General features: G+C 43.2%; 1 protein-coding gene across 1 annotated transcript in view; it reads right to left on the reverse strand.

Moving 5' to 3' along the window:
• The window catches only part of AUTS2 (activator of transcription and developmental regulator AUTS2), a 1126353-nt gene that overhangs the window by 406455 nt on the left and 697703 nt on the right, over positions 1-22195 (reverse strand). The gene's annotated exons all lie outside the window — the stretch shown is intronic.

Genomic DNA, 22195 nt, shown 5'->3' on the forward strand with positions numbered 1-22195 from the left:
TGCTACCTCCTCTGTTGCTGCTGACTGAATCCTCGGGCCAAGAACACCAATAAAGATCCCAGTGGCCAATGGAATGATCTAGCTCTTAGAGGAATCTAGAATAAAAACCCAGAGTCTTCCTTTGGACAAAAATTGAATGATCACAAATGAATGGGATAGATTCTTTACCCTCAGGGAGTTTACAGTCTAGGAAAAGAGAAATGGAGCACAGGTAGCCAAAGATTCAGATTAAAAAAAAAAGTCACTGACTTGGTAGAAGCTGGTCAGGCCATGTGGTTGATGTAGGTCTTGGGCTGACATTGTCAGAGCCAGCCGAACTAACCTGAGAACCAAGACCAACCACCCAGAAGAACTGGCGCCACAGCGCAGGGGTTAAGACACCAGATCGTCTGGCTTCATGACTTACGAATCGCGCTGTTTTGGGTGAGTTTCTTAAACTCCTTGTACCACCGCTGTATTTATGTCACAGATTATTGTGAGGATTAAATATTGGTAAAGTGCTTAGAATCCCATCTCGTATGTAGTAAGTACTCAATAAACGTCAGCTATCAAAACTAATTGGTCTCTTAAATGACGAGGAAACCTGTTTACTAGTTAACTCCCCCCAACTTTCATCTGTCTGGCCCGTCAATTCCGGCATGTGGGCAAGGCCCATGTATACTTTCACATCTCCTTTCGTCTTGCTGCTGTAGCATCTAGCACTGGCTCTGAGCTGAAATCACAAGTTTGCCCCAAATGCCTACTTCCAACCACAAACCCTGATCCAGTCCCTGCTGTTGTCTAACCTTTTGTAGTGGCCAAGAGAAGAGGTGTAGCCTCTGCCCCAGTGCTTGCTATTATTTCACATTTGGTTTCCCTTCCAGAAAATATCAGCTTTATAGAGACACCGTTAAAACACTTGGACTGGGACTTAACGTATCGATGTCCAGGCGATTAAGAAGAGAAGTAAGACTTTTGTGCTTAAGCAATCTTTGCTAACAGACTTCATTCAGAAACCAACTCTTGCTTAAATTCACAGCCCCTAAGGCAATATAAAATAATTTCTGTCAGTCCATCCATCTCAAAGTACCTATTATGTATAAGGCAAGATACTAGGCACTACAGGAGGAGGAAAAAACCATAAAACAAGATCTCAGTCTGCAAAGGGTGATTATGTTTCAGTGTATCAAAGCTCAAAAGTAGCTTTCCAAAGGAGGCACTAACCTCTGCTTTTCTAAGGATCAATTACATGCTGGTTTTGAGCACAGAGATTTGGGGCACTGGAGTGCCAATGACTTAAGCCGCAAAAAAAGTCCTTAAAGTACCACTGGTAAATAATCATCTTTGTGATGCTTTCTGTTTTGTTTTGGTTTTGTTTTTTGGGGGTTTTTTTTTTGCGGTACGCGGGGCTCTCACTGCTGTAGCCCCTCCCGCTGTGGAGCACAGGCTCCGGACGTGCAGGCTCAGCGGCCATGGCTCACGGGCCCAGCCGCTCTGCGGCATGTGGGATCTTCCCGGAACGGGGCACGAACCCGCGTCCCCCACATTGGCAGGCGGACTCCCAACCACTCTGCCACCAGGGAAGCCCTGTGATGCTTTTTGAATTTCACTTTAATCAAATCCAGTAAGACCTTCCAAATATCATTTATCCTTTAACAATCAACCCTCAATCTCTAAATCCTGGCTTTTACTTTAATCACTCATGAAACTTCTATTATTCAACCGCTGATTACGGCCTGTCTTGCTGTGTACCGAGCAGCACACTCACTAAGCCCACAGGTTGCTCTATATCCTCCACGTCACCACCCCGGAAATGGAGCCAGAATACTGTCTGGGAGTGGAGGGCTCTGGGTTAGAGCCTGGGGTCAGGCCTGGGACCTGCTCTGCCAAGTTATTTAGCCTCCTCAGGTCTCCGTTTGTTCGTCTGTAAAATGGAGGAGGGTGGTAGTAGTATCTCCCTCATACGGGGTCTGAGACTACAAAATGCTTAGATTTCTCGACTGTTAGTAACTCAGCCATTTTTGCTATAAAAAAAGTTCTTAATCAGGAACCACTCTTGTTCTCTGTACGCCTCCCAGCTTCTTTAGCTCTCCACCACGGCGTGGGGCACACACTCAGATCCTAGAAAAGGGTTTGCCAAGTCACAGGGTGAGATCCCGTTAGTTCGCAGTCACTTAGCTGGAATTCTTAGGGAGCAGGTGCCTGACGAATGGTGAATTCTAAGAGACGTGGTGGTGGTGGTGGTGGAGATGGGTCCGCAGAAGCAACATTATTTGCAGAGTTTACCTCAAGGAGATTAAAAGGTACTTAAGGAGCCACATACCAGATAACCTTTTCAGTTTCATGTAGACAGGGACGCAACTGGACAGGTCTGAATGTATGATCCTGTTCTGCCTATTATCAGCTGTGAGTGGTCTTAGAAAGTTCCCTGATATTAAAGCACAGCGGGAACCCCACTGACGCCCTGTGGTGGTGACTGAATGGGGTGGGGCGCAAGCACCTTCAGTCTGACCTTGCAGCACAGGCTACGGGGGAGGGAGTGTGAGCCCGGCTCTAAACTCCTTCTAGGGCTTTCACATTCCTTCCCCTTGACTAGTTCGTTTATAACTGGACTACGTAGGAAGCTTACAACTAATGTGTTGATCAGCCTCTAGGACTTCCACCCGAAGGAGCAGGAAAAGATAACATGAGCCAGCAGAGACGAGAGTGGCGTGAATGGCACACTCCATGGGGCTGGGGTGGGGATCTCTCTCAGAGCCACAGACTAAAGGAGGCACCACAGGGCTTATATCCGGACAAAACAAATTCAAAAAGATACACGGACCCCTGTGTTCACAGCAGCACTATTCACAATAGCCAAGACATGGAAACAACCTAAATGTCCATCGACAGATGAACAGATAAAGAAGATGTGGTACATATGTACAATGAAATACTACTAGGCCATCAAAAAGAATGAAATAATGCCATTTGCAAAAACATGGATGGACCTAGAGATGATCATACTAAGTGAAATAAGTCAGACAGAGAAAGACAAATACCATGTGATCTCACTTATATGTGGAATCTAAACTATGACACAAATGAACCTATCTGTGAAACGGAATCACGAAAATAGGGAACGGACTGGTGGTTGCCCAGGGGTAGGGGTCTGAGGGAGGGCTGGAGTGGGAGGCTGGAGTGAGAAGATGGAAGTTTTTATAAACAGAATGGATAAACAAGGTCCTACTGTAGAGCACAGAGAACTATATTCAATATCCTATGATAAACCATAATGGAAAAGAATTTTTTAAAAAAAGAACGTATACATGTGTATAGCTGAATCACTTTGTTGTATAGCAGAAATTAACACATTGTAAATCAACTATACTTCAATAAAAGAAAAAATAAAATAAAATAAAGGAGGTACCACAAGGGTAGAAGGAAGGAGATGTGGCCTGGAGCCCTGCCTGATGCAGAGGTTGGGGAGCTGAGGACACTGTGCCAAGTCCTGCGGGCAACATCCCATCTGTCCTGCTCTGACAGGGGCCAGCCCGCACTCTGGGTGGATCTTGGGCAAGGCAGCTGCACACCGCGGGCAAAGATGAGCAGGGGTCCTGAGGACAGGTCTCTGCACCCGAGACGGGGAAGGGTTGTTGGGGGGCTGAGATTCTCTTCTGCTTCCTGCATTCCCATTGGCGTGATTTCATCCATTCTCCTTCAAGTGGAGGAGAGAGGAGGAAAGACACTCGAGAAAAGACAATGTCCTGAAACACTGTGGAATACTCGTGCACACGCGCCTGCATTTATTAAATAGCTCCTATTACGTGGCTTGGCACTGAGGTCACAAGCTGAGTGAGGCACGGGACCAGTCCTCAAGGAAATTACAGTCTAATGGAAGAGACCAGCACACATCCGGATAATTTTAAAGCAATGGATGGACCGTGACAGAGATGTGCTTAGGTTATCACAGGGGGCCTTAGTGATGGCACATCTCAAACCTGGGATTGAGCAGGGAGGTAGGGCGGGATCAGGGGAGCTAGGCGGTCACCGGGCAGCAGCACCTCAGTGAGTGTGATGTGGCTGCAGGGGGACGGGGCGGGGCAGCAGTGGGAACCCAGACACAGGACACAACAGCGTGAGGAGTCACCAGCACTCTGCGTGGCCGGAAGGAGAGGCAGGCTCCCTGAACGTGAGTCACGCACAGAGCCAGACAACAGCCCAGGAAGGAAACATGCACTGGGGCGGTGCGGACTCCTGGCTACACACAAGGTAGCAGCTTTATGTTGCTCACATGGATGAGAAGGAGGTGGGTGGTCTTCTGTCTGCCTGTACAGAGTCACCGAGCCACTTACACCTACCACCTCGGTTGTTTATACTTCTTAGGAAACTCTTAGGAAAAATAACAGGAAATTTTTTCTTAGGAAAAAATAGAGTCTACCATTCATAGTAAAAGGTTTTGGAAGGATAACGGCTCAGGGGATCGAGGAACTTTGAAATTGTGACGCTGCAACTGGAGAAGGGGTATGGGGGGCAGGGACAGCTGGATCAAGCAGGAGCTAAACAGGGAGGTTCCGGGATAAGATGATTTTAAGAGGACATACACATAGGCTGGAAAGCATGACACGCTAACAGAGAAGTTACTACTAAAGAGAACAATGAGGAAAGACAGTTAACTCACGAGTGTCAGGAAGCCTGGCGAGCACTGACTGAAGAGGCAGAGTGAGCACTTGGTCCCAGGCGGTTATGGGTACCAGTCAGCCGTTTCGGGGAAAAGCTGAACGGGAGACTTTCCAGATGCAAGTTGGACTACATGACCTTCAAGTACTCATCCAACCCTGAGATGCTGCGACTCTAATCCCAATAAATGCTGGGCGAGCGTTAAGTTACACTACACCACGTGTCCTCCACAAGTTCCTTCAGACACAGGTGACAGGGAACAGGCAAGACCTGAAGACTTCATGGGACAGTGAGACGCTCACTGTACGGAGGGCTTTGTTTCCAAACTTCTCTGAGTCAAAGGCACATTAGACCCTGCTTTGCAAACAGCCACCTGTCTACTTATCTGAGACAAGTAATAGCATATGCTGGAAGAGTGCAACGGGCAGCCTGAGATGTCTTTTCCTGCATGTTTTCCCAATTAACTATATTCTTGGATGCCTTTGAAGGAAAGAGTCCCTCCTGAAAACATCCCAGAGTTTGGAGGAAGGAGGGAGTTTCAAGCAGTATTGGTAATTCTAAACTTGTCAAATGGAAAAAGTTTCATTCCAAAACAAATGGTTTTTTTTGAGGGGAAATACTGCTTGCCAAATGTCATCTTTGCTTATTCTTGATAAACTTGCTAAAATGTCTCCTAATCCTCAGAAGGTTCTAAGCCATGTTGATCATCTTTTAAAATAAGGTCACTGAATTTAGAGAGCCAGAAAGACTGCAATTCTCTACATGTGTTAACGCCATCCAGTACAGCAGATCTAACTGAAGTCAGACACTTTTAAAGAAAAATCCAGCTCTCATGGCCTTCTCTCAAAACACAGTCAAGGGCGTCAGACTCAGTAGGTAGGTAGGGGCTGGACTTGAATTGGGTGTGACTACAGGACAGGGCAGGAACTGAGAAATTAGGGAAAACACAGTGTCAGGCAACAGGACAATCCCCAGAATCAGTGGCAGGACAATCCGGTCCCTCTCTCACATGCCTCATGTTTTCTCTGTCACTAGGTCTTTTTGCCTTTACCTCGTAAAGATGTCTCACTAATTTCTACTCTGCCGTGTCCACCATACTGCCTCGGTTCACACTCCCATCCACTTCCCTTTCAACCCTTTCCTCTGCATAAAAACTAGAGTCATGTTTGGGGGGGGCTGCATTAGGGCAAGGCAAGTGAGGTGCCTATGGCACGAAATTTAAGGAGGCCATCATCTCAGGGTGGTATAAGGACCAAACTTGAACTTGCATAACCCTCAGAGTCAGTGCTTCCTTGTATTTAGTACCTTGCGTGCCTCTCTTGCCTCATCCGAATCCTGGCCCCATTAAGTTTCTGACACTTAGTATCAAACCCTAATGCTCTAGCACACCCACACCACACACCCGCTTGCAGGATCTGAGCGGGGGCTGCCTTTGCATCCTCATCTCCCAGACTCTCAGAATCTCACACCAAATACTGGCATTCCGTTTCTCTCAGCAGGCCCCTAAACATACACCGTTGCTTCACACATCTGAGCTGTAGCAAACCACAGTCCCCTTCATGGAAGCCCCACCTGCTCTTTATCCCTGGAAAAATCCTATAATTCCCTAAGAGTCTCCTTATATTCATTTACATTTACACATAAAAAATATATAAACTTTCCCTTACACGTTTCCACCTCAGCAGCCTCCCCTAAAGTCACCACTTGGTCTCCCTCCCGCATATTCATTCCACTGCACACCTTGTATTTACTTCTATTACAACACGTGTCACAGAGTATTATCTGCCTACCTGTCAGTTGCTGGAGGTTACAGTCCGCTGGGGGTACATAGTGTCTTTCATGGACGCATCCCTGGAGATCACCACAGTTCCTAACACAGAGCTGGCCTTCAATAAATTTTTGTTGAATAAACGAATGTGCGTTCTGTTTAATATACAACCTTAGTGTTCTGTCTTCCCTCCTTTAAGCAGGATCATTTCCAGGGGCCAAAGCAACGAAATGAGACTTCTAACCATGGGAGAAGGAGCCAGACTGCTCATAGCACAGGCAGGTCTATGTGTCCAGGTTGTTGACTTTCCTTCAGTGTAAATTAAAGAGCCAGTTCCATGACAGCGTAGCTGGCTACCAGGAGCAAAGTTAGCACATTTGTTAGACATCATTGATAAAGATGATTAAATATTCCATTTTTGTTTACTTTAATTAACTACAATTAAAACACCACAGGGAGTTTGCAAAAGCCATTTGCATCTACTTAATCTAGTTCTTTGGAGAGATGTTCGATACTGTCCTGTCTTTGAGATTTGGAAGGTATCACAAATGAGCTTCAGTTGACTGATTCCTCCCACCTCTCCTCTTAGAAACAAACCAGCGTTTTGGCTATTTTAGAAACTACAAGGTCTTTTCCAATGTTCGGACAAAACACTGGCTTAGTGGAATACAGAATGATCTCCAGTTAACACAAGCCAAGAGAATGCCTTGTCTTGAACTCCTAGTAGCACTGAGAAAAATCTGATTGGTTTGAAGACCAGGATGAGGAAAACAGAGAGGAAGGGGGAGCAGAGGGTAGCATGTTTCCTGTCGGTACAGATGCAGCTATGTGTATGCTGCGGAGGGTGGTGGACAGGAGGTAGAAGAGGTCTTGACCTGCCCTGTCCAATATGGTACCAACTAGCCACATGGGGCTACTTAAACAAATTAAAATTAAGTAAAATAAAAATTTAGGACTTCCCTAGTGGTGCAATGGTTAAGAATCCACCTGCCAATGCAGGGGACATGGGTTCAAGCCCTGGTCCAGGAAGATCCCACATGCCGCGGAGCAACTAAGCCCGTGTGCCACAACTGCTGAGCCTGTGCTCTAGAGTCCACGAGCCACAACTACTGAGCCCACAAGCCACAACTACTGAAGCCCACGTGCCTAGAGCCCGTGCTCCGCAACAAGAGAAGCCACCACAATGAGAAGCCTGTGCACCACAACGAAGAGTAGCGCCCGCTGGCTGCAACTAGACAAAGCCCACGTGCAGCAACGAAGACCCGACAGAGCCAAAAATAAACAATCAAATAAATACATTTATTTATTTATTAAAAAAAAAATGTAGTCCCTCAGCCTCCCATTTCAAGTGCACGATCGCCATGTGTCGCCAGTGCCTCCTGTACTGGATGGTGCAGAACGCTCTCATCATCCCAGGAAGTGTTACTGAGCATTCAACATGGCATGGACAATGGAAGCTTGCATATTCTCAGCCTCTACAGCCTGGTGAGCAAGGACGCCCATACCTTCCTCTAGTTCGTGATGAATATGCACATACTAAGCATCTTCTCATTCACCTACTTGCAAGCAAGTGGCTTCCCCAGAAAGGGACAACAGTTTCTATGCTACGGGACCATATGCTGTCATTACAGTTTCCTTTCCAGTTAAACACGAACATTATCAACTGAGACACCCAGAGTTGGCTCCCTTAAGAAATGTGAAGTGACGGACGGGCACTAGGAAGTTGAGAACACTTCAAAATCTAACGTGGTACCAAGGCAGAACGAGAGAGGAGAGACAGAGCACTGAAGGCACTGATGAGGAGAAACTGATGGGGAATCCGCGCTGCAGAGGCTGAGAAATCCAGCCAGGTAGCCCAGGCCTCCAAGTGCACTTTGAGTCTAATGTGCAGTATGTTTCGTGCCCTCAGGAAGTGCCGCCATGCTGAGCTGGGGCCGTTCCAGGCCCAAGTCAACAAGTTGTAAATGAAAGAAAGCAAGGAAAACAGACTCTTTAGTTGAAGAGATACACTGATAACTGCCAACTATACTTCCACCGGGAGCCAGCAAGTTGTCCACGTCTTGCCCCTTTTGCAGATCTGTGCTCACACCTTAAATAAACACTCACTAACAGGTTCCATTCTGTAAGGAGGTGAACCGAAAATCCTAAAATCCAATCTGAAAGAGAAGCCAAGGGCATTCTTTTCCAAGCGTTAGATTGATTTCACAGGAGGTGATTAGACTCTTTCGTGCTAATTGCACTAGAAAGGACTAATTAGAAAAATCTACCGTTCAGCTAATGAGAGCTGGGCCCTAACTATCTCAGCGCTGAACTTCTCAGGTTGTAAGATCTCACTTTTTTTTTTCCGTGCCGCCTCTGAGGAAGTTGTCACCGGGTTAAATGCCAGCAGTCAGGCTAGGCATTAAACTGAGGCCACATTTACACAATGCCTGCACGTGCTAGATGGAGCTCGCTGCTGCCCCGCCCATGCCGGCTTACTGTTTCAGAAGGGTAAACGTGATAGATCAAAGACTGCTAACCAGCAGTATATTGAACTGGTAATGAATTCTTCCCCATTTCTCAGTGCAACCTTCTCAGGGCCTTTGTGCCTTTTATTCTGGGGCCCGTTAATAATGCAGAATAAGGAATTTCACATGTAATGTTGTTACTCTGAGAAGAGTTCATTAAAAAGCAATGATATCACCTGATTGAGACTCAGGTCCCTGCCAAGGGTTGCAGCATTTATCAGGAAGCTGATAGAATGAGAATAATGAAGAGCTAATAAATCAGGGTCTCTTATTATATGATAAATTCATTATACAGTAAACATTATACAGTATAAGTAAACACTGGATAATAGGAAATCAGCCATATTATTAAGATGAAGGCTGTAGTAAAGCTTTCTTAGAAAAGTTAAGTTCAGAGGAGGGCTTTGAGTTTCATGTATTTATATATTATGTCCACTTGGACGTTTAAAGCACACTATTAATGAAATGTCTCTGCAGCCCAACACCCTTCCTACACCCCCCAAAAAGCACTTTTTCAAAAAGAGTCTGCAGTCCTCTTGGTAGGAGCCCAGATCCTATATGCTGCAAGACGATGTGTGAAATTAGCAGAAATGTAAATGTCAGAACTTCTGGCTTTGGAATGAAATGCTAGAGATTCTCTCTGTATCCAGGGTGCCCATTTCCTACCCCAAGGTAGAACGTCTTCAAAAAGACAAAGATTCACACGTCTGAGTACACTGATGCTGATCTTAACTCCTAAATTTCCAGTGAGGGTCAAGAATGGGAACTGAACTCTGCGTCCGTAGCACCCTCTGGAAAGCAGAGATGCTAGCTGCCATGCAGGTGTGTTTCCTACGGTCTCTTAATTACCCATAACATGACTTGATGAAGTTTGGACTAATGGACTTTCTGGGGTTATTCTGCTGCTCATTAACACCTCTAAGCAGAGAGTGTGAAAGAAGTAGCAAGATTTAGATCCTTCAGTTGTGTCTTTTGTTAACAATTTCAGAAAGTAGTACTTGTTAGAACAAGGGACTAAAACAAATGGTTATAATAAGGTTTGGAAAAAATCTGGGGATTCCTGTTTCTAGGTACACCTCACCGTTTATGCATATTTCTCCCGATAGTTATGCTGCATTCTTAAAAATACTTTTCTGCACTGTTATTTGTCTTTAAAGCATACATCATTCCAAAGGCTCTTAAGTTATTATTGGGTGTGTGTGTGTGTGTCTACTCATATGTGAACACACATTATAGGTGATAGGAGAGAAAAACTAGAAGTGGGGTCCCCATGTATATATTTATCCCCACTTTATAAATGAGACATCAGAGGCTCAAGAAGATCAGGTAGTTTTCTTGGGATTAAATAGCTATGTGACAGACCTGGAATTTCAATCCTGGCTGGCCCTGTCCTCAACTTCAAATCACTTCTCTTTTCCTTTTAAAGTATCTCTAGCACCTGCAGACCTCCTTAGTGCAGTATTTTGCTTTGAATTTCACCACAAGGCTTAATTTTGTCCAATACACTTTAAAAAGTAGTCATCATAAAGTAATCAGAATCTCTGTAACTACTTACAGGCAGCAGGAAGAAGACTGATTTCAAGTCATTGGTCGGGAGTTAAATTTTCACTAATGTAACACAGAAATGGGTCTGAGTTTGAACCAAATGTTCTTCTCTGACAGTCTATAGTCCAGTATTCTTTTGGTCAAGGTTTTTCATGTAAGTGACTTCTTCATGAGGCAAAAGAGAAAAAAAAAAAAAAAAAATCCAAGCCCTACTCTCTGCCCCATTTCTAACAATGTAAGACCTAAGAAAGTGAAACCCCTTGCTCAATATGATCTAGCAAGTTACTAACTGAACCATGCAGAAAAGCTCAGGTTCTCACCGCCACACGTCATTTTTAACAATTCAGTAGCTTGCTCTTTTCACATGATCAAGAGCAAAGGTTTAGCATTCGTACTCAATAGGAGTGCTAGACTGTCCTTTCATTTTCACTAATGCATAATCCTTATTTATACAATAGATGGCCCAGAAGTGAGGAGAGATACAAATTCTAGAAAATACTAGACATCATCCAATTAGAAAGAAGTTACTGGAAGAGAGAATATTATTTCAAGTTCTATGTTGAATAAATTGACATGCTATTTTGGAAAGCTGAGATGTGATGGCAATACCCAATATCCCAGTCAAATTTATACAGATAAAGAAACCAAAACTATTGTACTGGTACAACTAGATGGTAACAATAACAAAAGTACTTTTAAAGTGGTGAAGAGATTGTTTCTTTGATTCCAATCAATATTCACAACATCATTACTTCTGTTTTTAAAATGAGGAAACCGAGAAGCAGAGAGGGGGCCATGGAGATGGGTTAGGTGGAAAGGTCTGGTACAAAAGGTAGGAAGGAAAAGGGCCTGACTTCTACTGACGGGGCCTTGTCAGGATACCTCGTGTCTTCTCCGGAGCTAACCCAGACACAACACAAAAGGCAGAACTGTGGAGGGACTCGCTCCTGAACTGCCATCGCTATGAACATTTCCCTGTGTTTTGCCTCTCACTGAATTTCTTCCGGACTCTAGTTGGGGAGACTAAAGTAATCACCTTGCACAGTAGGCTTTACTATCACGGGCAGGAGACACAATGGCAATTATACAATTGAGGCAACATTTTCACTAAAATTTGCAATGATCTCCCAACCTTTAGAGAGAAAACTTAGCTTCTTTTGTTGAATTTCCCCATAAGACAGTCTTTGCTATCTGTAATGTTGGCTGCATCTAAACATCAAGTGCAACCATGATACCCTTTAATAGTTAATCCTCCAACATGTAATTAGGCATTCACATGACAATCAAAACCATGACTATCTTTCATGTTTGCCTTCCCTTTCAAGCCCTCTACTAGAGGGGCACTTACTCTGTCAAATCTGCTACAGTAATCAAAACATTGAAATTACTTCTTTCCACACTAAATATACTGGAACTGGTTGTTTGATTAAATGTAGAGCAGAGAGTGCAATTTGCTAAATTACAAGTATTCTGAACATGTAAATATAGTTTAATTACTGCAATTAAAGAAGATTACTGGAGATTGGCAGATGGGAATGTAATGCTGTTTTAATTAGAGTTTTTAAGGCACTGTAACATAAGCATAATATTAACCCTTTATCCTAGAAGAGGTAGCTGGTCTTTGAAAAATTAGTATTTAAAAAATGTATTGGAGCTAGTGTTTCATAACAAGGCTCAGACTGAGTCACACTTCCCTGGAAGCCCATTGGGGAGGAGAATCACAGCTTCTAAGAACAGCAAACTGAGGCAGAGAACAACGACAGACAACACATAGGCGGGAGTCCCAACTGTGAACATACATGCAAGCATGCGTGAACGCCTGTGTGTGCACACAGAGAAACACATACCGCATTGACGGCTTTTCATAAAAAAAGGACACCACCACAGTGCCAAAGACTAAGGGACTTGCATGCCACGAAAGGTTTTGTGGAGCCCGTGGTTAGAAAATATGAAAAGACGAAGTATTGCAAAACTGCATTTACTTTAAAAAATGCATTTATTCTTCTTTGAGAAAGCTATACCACAGATGCAGCTGACACTCTACAAAGGGAGGCCAACAGTTTATTATTCATTCTGCTTATGCACCTTCCAGAACGTTACATGCTACATAAACTAATATTCTAGAATGTAAAAAGCAATCTTTGTCATCTTGAAAGCTATCACTTGTAACATTTTATCCATTTAAGTCAATAGCCTATTAGAAATTCTAATTGAAAGTTCAATAGTCAGCTTGGAGCCTTACAATAGAGGTTGCCTTTTGGAAAGCCATTTAAAGTCTTAATCTCTTTATCATTTGGTATCTTGAAGCCTAACTTTGTTCTTGTTAGGCAGATCAATGGCATTAATTTACAAAATAGGGGAAAATGTCACCCTTCATCCTTTAAGTCTCAGCTCAGTGAAGAGCAGCGTCAGTGAATCTGATCACTGCTTTCCCATATTAGCAGCAAACGGTACCATGGGAGGCCTGACCTACAAATTTTAATTACTGCATGAAAAATTCAGTTCCTGGAGATGAAGAGAGACTTTAGCAAAAGCAGGGGCCCACCTTGTGCATGTCTGCTGAGTTGTATGTCTTCAGGGACTGGATTTGTGAATCAGTAGCCAACACCACAGTCAATGAAGGGGGTTTACAATGTCCAAGAACAAACCGCGAACTTCAAAACAAAACAAGGCTGAGACAGAGGACGCTGAGGCAGATAAGTAAGCTTCTAAGGGAAAAGCCATGGAAGAGAGTATGTTTATGTTTCACTGAGCATACAGAGTCTTGATGGTCACACATACACCTGTCAATTGCAAAAAAGTTTTGCAAAAAAGTTTTAATTGCAATTAAGAGCTATAGCCTCAGAGGCAAGTGTCCCTGTAAAAACCAAAGAGGTAGTCCTGGTGCTCTACCTCTGCTAAAGGCATTCTTAGCAAAATGGGCATTCAGTGGCAGAAATTATCTTCACCCAAAACAGAAGAAACACACTCTGAATGTGAAGACATAATGGCCAATTGGTGGTGGCATTAAAACCGATAAAAATAAGTCATCTAAAAAGTAAAGCCAAAGGTGGTGAACAGTAAGCTTAACTCCTGCTGCAATACGCAGGATCAAGGGCAAGGCTGTCGGCTTTTCTCTTCTAGAAGCTAAGGGAGCAGGTCTAAACAATAATCCTTCCATGCAGGCAAAGCCAACCAGACAAAACATATGCATTTATTAATATGAATTTAAAGCAATCATTGAACACACAGACACATACATCTGTACTTAAAAAAGGGACAGGAAGGCGATAGAGAAATGTTAATAGTGGTCACCCTGTGGGAGTGGATGCATGTTCAGCGGGGTTGGGGTGGGTTGGTGGCTTTTGCTTTTTAGTTTGGATACTTTTTTTATATTGTTCAATTTTTTAAATAATTAACCTGTATGGCTTCCCTAATTCTTAACAAACCGACTTTTTTAAAAAGAAAAATAAAATCTGTATTAGATGTTCCAGCATAAAAGCCTGTGAATCTTTTAAGAGAGAAAGATCCCTTCGTGCAAAGTGAAAGGGCATGCTTTACTTCCCAAATGTAGACTTTTTAGTTCTAGGCTTTTTCAAATATTAGACTCACATATTTACTTCAGATGCTTGCTGCAGTTAAAGAATTGCGTTAACTGTCGAGTCTTTGTTAATCACTTTACATATCCATAGTCAATTTAACTGGGAGGCATTATTGCATAGCTGCATACAGGGACAGCACCGTGTTATGCACAATTGGCTTCTTCATTAATACTGCTTGATGATGGTGATAAGGAAACTATGGCCTTGCGACAACAGATGTATGTATGCATTTTCCATGCAGCCATACCCCCTGCTGGCTAAAACTTAGATGTCAAATAGCTTTCTGATGACTGAACCATATTCATCTTTCCATTTCTGATCTCTGCTGTTCTCCACATCCTTCTTATCCAAGATGCTTCACTGTCACCTCCTGACACCAACAGTTGGAATTCTGTGATGAAGTGTCCTAATGAAAAAGCCATTAACATTTGTATCAGGTGCTCCTGGGCTCTTCTGTCCCTGTACTTACGTTAACAGTATGTTGGAAGGTCTCTAGAAGGGACAGAGGCACCTGGTTAAAGAGCTAGATAGTCACATTCCTGATATGCGTTGGCCACTGACACAGGCTGGTCCTTAGGTCAGAGCCCACTACTTGGAGGGAGCAGAATCCCATGAAATGGTTGAGGGGAACAAGGCTGACCTGAGAACGGGGCAGGAGAGCGTGCCGGAAGGCAAACCTTGAGTACACTTAATGAGTCTAGCTTCTAGCACAGCCAGGACCCATCCTCTGTTGAGATTCCAGGAAAAAGCCTGGAGGCACACATAACAAAAATTAATGCCATGAAGATGGAAAAGAACACATGCTCAATATGAGAAAGCCTGAGATGCAGAAACTCAGCTTCCCTGGAGTGTGGCATTTTCAAAGCCCACACATCATAACAACTCTGAATTCTGAGACGCCTGAACAGGAAGCCCCTGAGGTTCCATCTGTCTCCCTGACTAGGACAGCTGAAGAACCATGCTGCTGTCTGCAAGAGGGCTGGCAGAAATTTCAGGAACCTTGGCCCAGGAGCTAGGAATGTGCAGTTCATTCTTCTCTCCAGTCTAATTTACAGCCCTGACAAAAGCTGTTGGCTTGTTACCAGGTCTGTCTCTGTACATAACTAGAAATGAACCACCAAAAAGAGTTGGCTCACGTCTTAATTTTGTTTTTATCCTGAATTTAAAAAAAATCATAGGATTCATTACACGGTATTGAAGAAATCCAGTATTTCCTTTGTTCATAAAGTGTACATAACACTTCACTACCAAAATTAAGAAGGAAGGATAGTTAGATGGATGAAAAAGTCAGCAGAAAAGCAGAAGTGGAAATACAAAAGTAGAGAATAATGAGCTATCACAATTCCTAGTTCAACTGGGTTCAGAAACTTTACAAAGGTCCAGTAGCTCAAGGCATTCTGGCATTCAAAGTCCTTACCAGTATACTCAGAATCTGCCCTTTCCAGGCTTGTTACCTGGTCCGCTGTTCTGCTGTATTCTCTTCCAGTGATTTTAGATTGTGCAGTAATCTCTGCAGAATCTAGTCGAGTTCCTAGCACTGTACTTTAGCTACTTACTTCTCCAGACTCCACACTTCTCTTTGTCTCTATCAATCCACTCCTCCTCTTTCTGTAAGATTCTACCCACCACACAAGCATCTCAAATGATGTAGGCAAAGCATTTGACAAAATCCAACACCCTCTCCTGATAAAAACACTCAGAAAACTATGAATAGAAGGGAAGTTCCTTAACATGATAAAAGCATTTATGAAAAACCCACAGCTGACATCATACGTAGTGGTAAAACACTGAAACCATTCCCTTCTAAGATCATGAAAAAAACAAAGATGCTTGCGTCCACCACTGTTATTGAACACTGTGCTGGAAGTTTTAACCTGAGCAATTAGACAAGAAAAAGAAATAAAAGGCATCTCTGTTCACAGATGAAGTGATTCCATATACAGAAAATCTCAAAGCTAATAAAATGAATTCAGCCAAGTTGCAAGGTGTAAGACCAACACACAAAAAATCAGTTGTGTTTCTGTATACCAGCAATGCACCATCCAAAAAGGAAATTAACTACTCATTTACAATACCATCCAAAAGGATAAAGTACCTAGGGAATAACTTAACCAAAGAGGTAAAAGACTTGTACACCAAGAACTACAAAACTGAAGACCTAGGTAAATAGAAAGACACACCATGTTCATGAATTGGAAAACTTAATATTGTTAAAATGTCAATACTACCCAAAGTGACCAACAGATTCAATGCAATTCCTATCAAAATTCCAATGGTCTTTTGGCAGAAATGGAAAAGCCAATTCCTCAAATGTATATGGAATTGTAAGGGGTTATAAATAGCCAAAACGATCATGAAACAGAAGAAAAAGGTTAGCAAGACTCACATTTCCCCATTTCAAAACGTATTACAAACTACAGTAATCAAAACAGTGTAATACTGGCATAAGGACAGACATACAGAACAATGGAATAGAATTGAGAGTCCAGAAATAAACATCTGTGGCCAACTGATTTAGACAAAGGTGCCCAGATTATTCAACAGGGAAGAAGAATCCCTTCAACAAATGGTACTGGGACAACTGGATAGCCACATCATGCACAAATATTAGCTCAAAATGGATCATCAGCCTAAATATAAGAGCTAAAACCACAAAACTCTTAGAAGAAAACATAAGGATAAATCTCTATGACTCTGGATTTGGCAAAGGATTCCTAGATATAATATAAAAAATGAGCAATAAAAGCAAAAACCAGATAAATTAGACTTCATCAAAATTCAAAACTGCAACAAAGAGCATTACCAAGAAAATGAAAATATAACCTAAAGAATGGGGAAAATGTGCAAATTATATATCTGATATGGGTCTAATATCAAAAATATATAAATAATTCTTACAATTCAACAACAAAAAGACAGACAACCTAATTCAAAGTGAGCGAAGGACATGAATAGGCATTTCTTCAAAGAAGATATGCAGGCACATGAAAACATGTTCAATACCGTTAATTGATAAGGAAATGCAAATAAAGACCACAATGTGGTATCACTTTACACCCACTACGGTGGCTATAAAAAAACAGAACAAAAGCAAACAAACAAACAAAAGAAGAGCAAGTGTTGGAGAGGACTTGGAGAAACTGGAACCCTCATATACTGCTGGTGGGAACCCAAAATGGTTCAGCCTATGGATTTGGTGATTCTTCAAAAAGTTAAACATAGACTTACCATATGACCCTGAAATTTGACTCCTAGGTACATAACCAAAAGAACTGAAATCAGATACTCATACAAGCACATGTACACACATGTTCATAGCAGCACTATTCAAAATAGCCAAAAGGTAGAAATGGCCCAAATGTCCACCAATGGTTAAAAAATTATGGTATATACATACATTGGAACATTATTCAGACATAAAAAGGAATTAAGTACTGACACATGCTACAATATGGATGAACCTCCAAAATATTATGCTAAGCAAAAAAGCCAGACAAATAGGTCACACATTGTATGATTCCACTTATGTGAAATATCCAGAATAAACTTTTAGAGACAGAACACAGATCAGAGGCTGCCAGGAGCTTGCGGGAGAGAGGAATCAGTATACTGCTCAGTAGATAAAGGGTTTTACTTTGGAGTGATGGAAATATTTTGGAACTAGGTAGAGGTGGTGGTTGCACAACATTTTGGAGGTACCAAATGCCACTGCATTGTTCATTTCAAATGGTTAATTTTGTCATGTGAACTCCATCTCTATAAACTGTCTTTTTAAATAAATCAAATTCTCTCCCATTTTCTGAAATCTTCACAAATTAGTGGTCTAAACTCATTCATTACTGCTGAATGTGGTTAATTTTATTTATACTTTATTTGTTCTCTTACACAGAAACCCCTTGAGGGCAGGGTCTGCAACTTTCACCCCTTTCTGTCACCCCTGGGCTTCTAGCCCACTGGCTTATACCCAATAGATACACACAAAAAAGTTACTCATGTGATTCTGACAAACTTGCACTGTGATCTTAAAACCAACCTATTATGTTTTAGTTTTCTTACCTAAAAGGCATCCAGTTCTCTGGAGTAGAAAGCATTAAGCCTATTTGAAAATCCAATGCAGTAGAAGGTCTTGCTGTCCAACCCTTCAAATAAAAATCCTAAACGTAGCTTCTCTCCATCACGATAGTATTAAGACAAACACAAAGCACTGCTGAATTCAGTGGCTGGGAGCAGGGGTCCATGGAGCTGATTGTGGGGGTCAGGGAGCTCTTCTCAATATTTAGAAAGGCCTAAAAGGAACCACACACGCCTCCACCAAGGCTATAGTGACCGACCAAATACCAGTGTCTCTGCTTTAGGCTGAAAAGATGTCACCATAGTCATCCTATGCTGATAGCTAGGAATAAAACAAAAATTAAACGACAAATTTTACACAACAAATGCAGGTCAGTTGACAAAATACTACAAAACAGGGAGTCTAAGAGCAGATGGGAACAGAAGAGATTCCTACAGAAAGATGACCTAGACTAACCGCACCTTCATTGAATTTTGAAAGACACAGTATGATGCCCAGAACACCCAAATCCTGAATTACATGAACTACCTGTGAATCTTATTCAAAAAGAGAAATCTCAAATGAAGAATCAGATATTACAAAAAATTCTGGGAAAATGTCACAAGTTACCTTCTGCTGTCCCCTCAATCCCCAGACCTGGCCATGTTAGAAGTGCTATTCCCAAGGCAATTTTCTTTGGAAGAGCAAATCTATACAGTGCCATGGCTGAAGAATGTTCTCCAGTTCCCCTTCCACCATAACCAGCTCCACAAGGCTCATGCAGAAGGCCGACAGGTAGAGCAGCCCCTGAGGCTATTCCTAAAGGCAGTGGCCTTTAGACAAATGCAGCAAAGTAGTCCTTTGAGAAGCTGGGAAGACACAGGGCTGGAAACACCAAGGGCTCCATTTGGAAATCCATGAATGCTCCTATTATCTAAGAACTAAGCATGGAGCCATGCACTTCATGCCCTCTGCCATCTGTGATTACGCTTTTATAGCTGTTACCGAGCACTTTGATGATAAGATTGTTTCACGGCCTCCACAACTGTGCTGATGTGACGTGAACACTCAATGCCTCTTCACTGCTGCCACCCCAGGGAGCACACTCATTATGCCAAGGGAGGAAAAAATTCCAACATGGCTAAAAGAAACCACTCAGAGTAAAGCTGATCTGATCTCTCAGAAGTGGCTACGGGCCCTGTGCTAAGGTAAATTAGAGAGATGATGTGTGAAGCACACAATACCTGGGCCTCTAGCCTCTTCTACCAGCTCCAAGTAAACTAAAGAAAAGGGCGTGGCCAACTTGGCCCTGGTTGGCTAGTCTGAGTCAGGGGTTAACTGGGAAGTTAGGTTTAGGAGAAAGTGGGAATGATATTAAGCAGTGCTGAGAGAAAGATCCAGAGGGGTTTTTACAATGGCCTGTATACATGTGTGTGCATGCACCTGTGTTCAAATGGACACTCATGGAGTAAGGAAAACCCAAAACCCAGTGTGGCAGAGGTCAGATGGCTGAGGCAGCTGAAGGGGAGCTGCAGAACAATTCTGGTGCCCTGGAGAAGTGGAGAGGCCAATCAGGCCTTCAGGACACAGGCTGGAAGTGGGTAAAAAGCATAGAAAGGCCCAGGGGAGAGCAGAGCTGCAATCAGATCCCTCTGGGGACAGGTGGAGAGGCAATCACAAAGCCTTGGGAGAACACATCAGCAGCCCCTGGGGAGCCTCCTAGAAAGGCCCCTTTCAGGGACAAAGGAGTTCATCTGGGGGCTGTGATTGCCTCTCCAGGCTCAGCCTGCTGGGCTGAACTTGAGGCTGGCCCCCCACCCACAGGGCAAAAAGCAGAGAAAGTAGCTCCAGACTTGGTGACTAAATGAATCAAACGGAAAACGTGTAAAGTGAACAGTTAGATTTCTGAGTCACCAGTGGAGATGCTTTAGAGAGGAGGCCTGGGGTGAAGGTACATGCAGGCAGGTGGCTGGTGCTAATGGGCTCAGGGGTGGGACGCCTTCCTCTTCCTGCTGGGATTCACTCTGCAGCATCTGGGTAAGCCCTGCCAGCTTCTCCTACCTCCTTAACAGGTAGGACTGATGGTTCTCCGAACTGGGCTACAGGTGATGTGCAATGTCAAACAGCAACTCCCTGCAGAGCTTGGATTCTTAAGTCTAATTTTCCCAAATCGAATTGGGATGGGGGTAGGGTGACAAAGTTCTACACTGTCTAAACATTCAACTACCCTAAAATATTTCCTTATTCTACCTTCTGAACATACTCTCCACAAGAAGATTTGGTTCAGCTTTACTTTTTGTCATGTGAATTAGGAACAGTAGATACAGGGGAGCCCATATCTTAAGACCCACAGGGCAGGAGTGCAGATGGGCAGACATAATATACGACCACCACTACTGTTAAGAATTCCTATGGTTAAGGATAGTGGGTTTCGAACTTTGTACTTCTTTACGTGAGAAGAATATTTTAAATAAATTCTTACAGGGGACCCCAATATATGAAACATATAGAAGTGAAGCTGCTTTGGGTGACCAGCAGTGAGGGTAGGGAACCCTCACGTGTTCACGTCCCACCCTTCCCTCTCCCCATCAGCCCCTCAGCACTGGAATAGGGGCAAAATCAGTTACAGGGGAAGACACAACGGAGCCCCGGCCCTAATCTCTCTTGAGCTGTGTGTATTTTCCTCTTTGGGCCTTACTTTCTTCAATGGGTAAAATGAGAGGCTGACCTTGAGTGGATTCTAAGGTCCTTCTGATTCTCAACTTCTCCACAGGCAAGGAGAGAGGTGAGAACAACTGCAAGTTTTTGCTCACACAATAGAAAGATAGCTCAGAAAAATGTACACATAGCAACTGCATCATTTAAATCCATTTTTCTTCTTCTTCTTTTTTTTTTTTTTTTTGTGGTACGCAGGCCTCTCACTGTTGTGGCCTCTCCTGTTGCAGAGCACAGGCTCCGGACGCACAGGCTCAGCGGCCATGGCTCACGGGCCCAGCCGCTCTGCGGCATGTGGGATCCATCTGGACCGGGGCACGAACCCGTGTCCCCTGCATCGGCAGGAGGACTCTCAACCACTGCGCCACCAGGGAAGCCCCCCAACTTCTTTTTGATAAGAAGGTCTCACTTATTATCAGCCACAGTGATAATCATCATTGTCATCATCTCCAGTGACCTTGCTGAAAAGTTCCAGTGCCAGCGTATGACTTTCTTCTTTCTTTTACTGAAACTTTATATTTCATAGTTACATAAGTAGGATCAGGGAGGCCTGGAGGAGCCTACAGTTAATCTATTTTTTTTTTCAATAAATACAAAAATATTTTCAGTGACAGCTTCATCAGATGTTTGTCCTCATACATTAATTTGGCCAGCCTATTTTTGTATTAATTGAAAACAATCATAAAACCCAACATCCTCATCTGCCCAGAGTCGACACAAATGTTTCCTCTGCACTTGATTCCACTCAGAAGCCAACACTTTACATCATCTTGCAAAATGTACTGGCTAGTTTTCATAATGTTCACGTCCACTTTCATCACCACTTTCAGACTGGTCATAGCTGAGAAAGCCAAGGCCTCTCCCCTGGGTCACCAGCCAAATCTAGGTATCAAATAGCTCCTCTGTCGTCCAGAGTGGGAGGGAAAGGCCTGCCTTTATTCCTATCCCCCCCATGCTATACACTGTAACTGTGCAATTCCCCCACTTTACAGCACACTTTCGCCCTTTTGTTTTGAGCTACAAGTAGTGGCAGAGAAATAGACTCTGTGTTCGTTTTATTGAATTACCTATATTTAACTGGGAAAATGGGTGGTTGTAACTCTGTCAACAGGACATGTTCAATCACACTGTGGAACCATGTTTCTTCAGAAGGCATTACCATCTGGTCTCAGCAGTTAAATAAGCACAGCCATGTGATGGTACAGCTAATGAAATTAAATGTGGCACAAATATATACATGGCACACAGAATTCACATTTATCTCTTTAAAAGGATTTTTCCTTGTTGAAAAATAAGGTATGTGGGTTTCAAGATCAAGGTTGTGGCATGGCTGGCTGGCTTTACTGCTTTCCAAACAATGAAAGTAATTAATCACTTCACGTCTAGGTCA

This window comes from Phocoena sinus, chromosome 15, assembly GCF_008692025.1.
Source record: "Phocoena sinus isolate mPhoSin1 chromosome 15, mPhoSin1.pri, whole genome shotgun sequence".
NCBI classification, from domain to species: Eukaryota; Metazoa; Chordata; class Mammalia; order Artiodactyla; family Phocoenidae; genus Phocoena; species Phocoena sinus.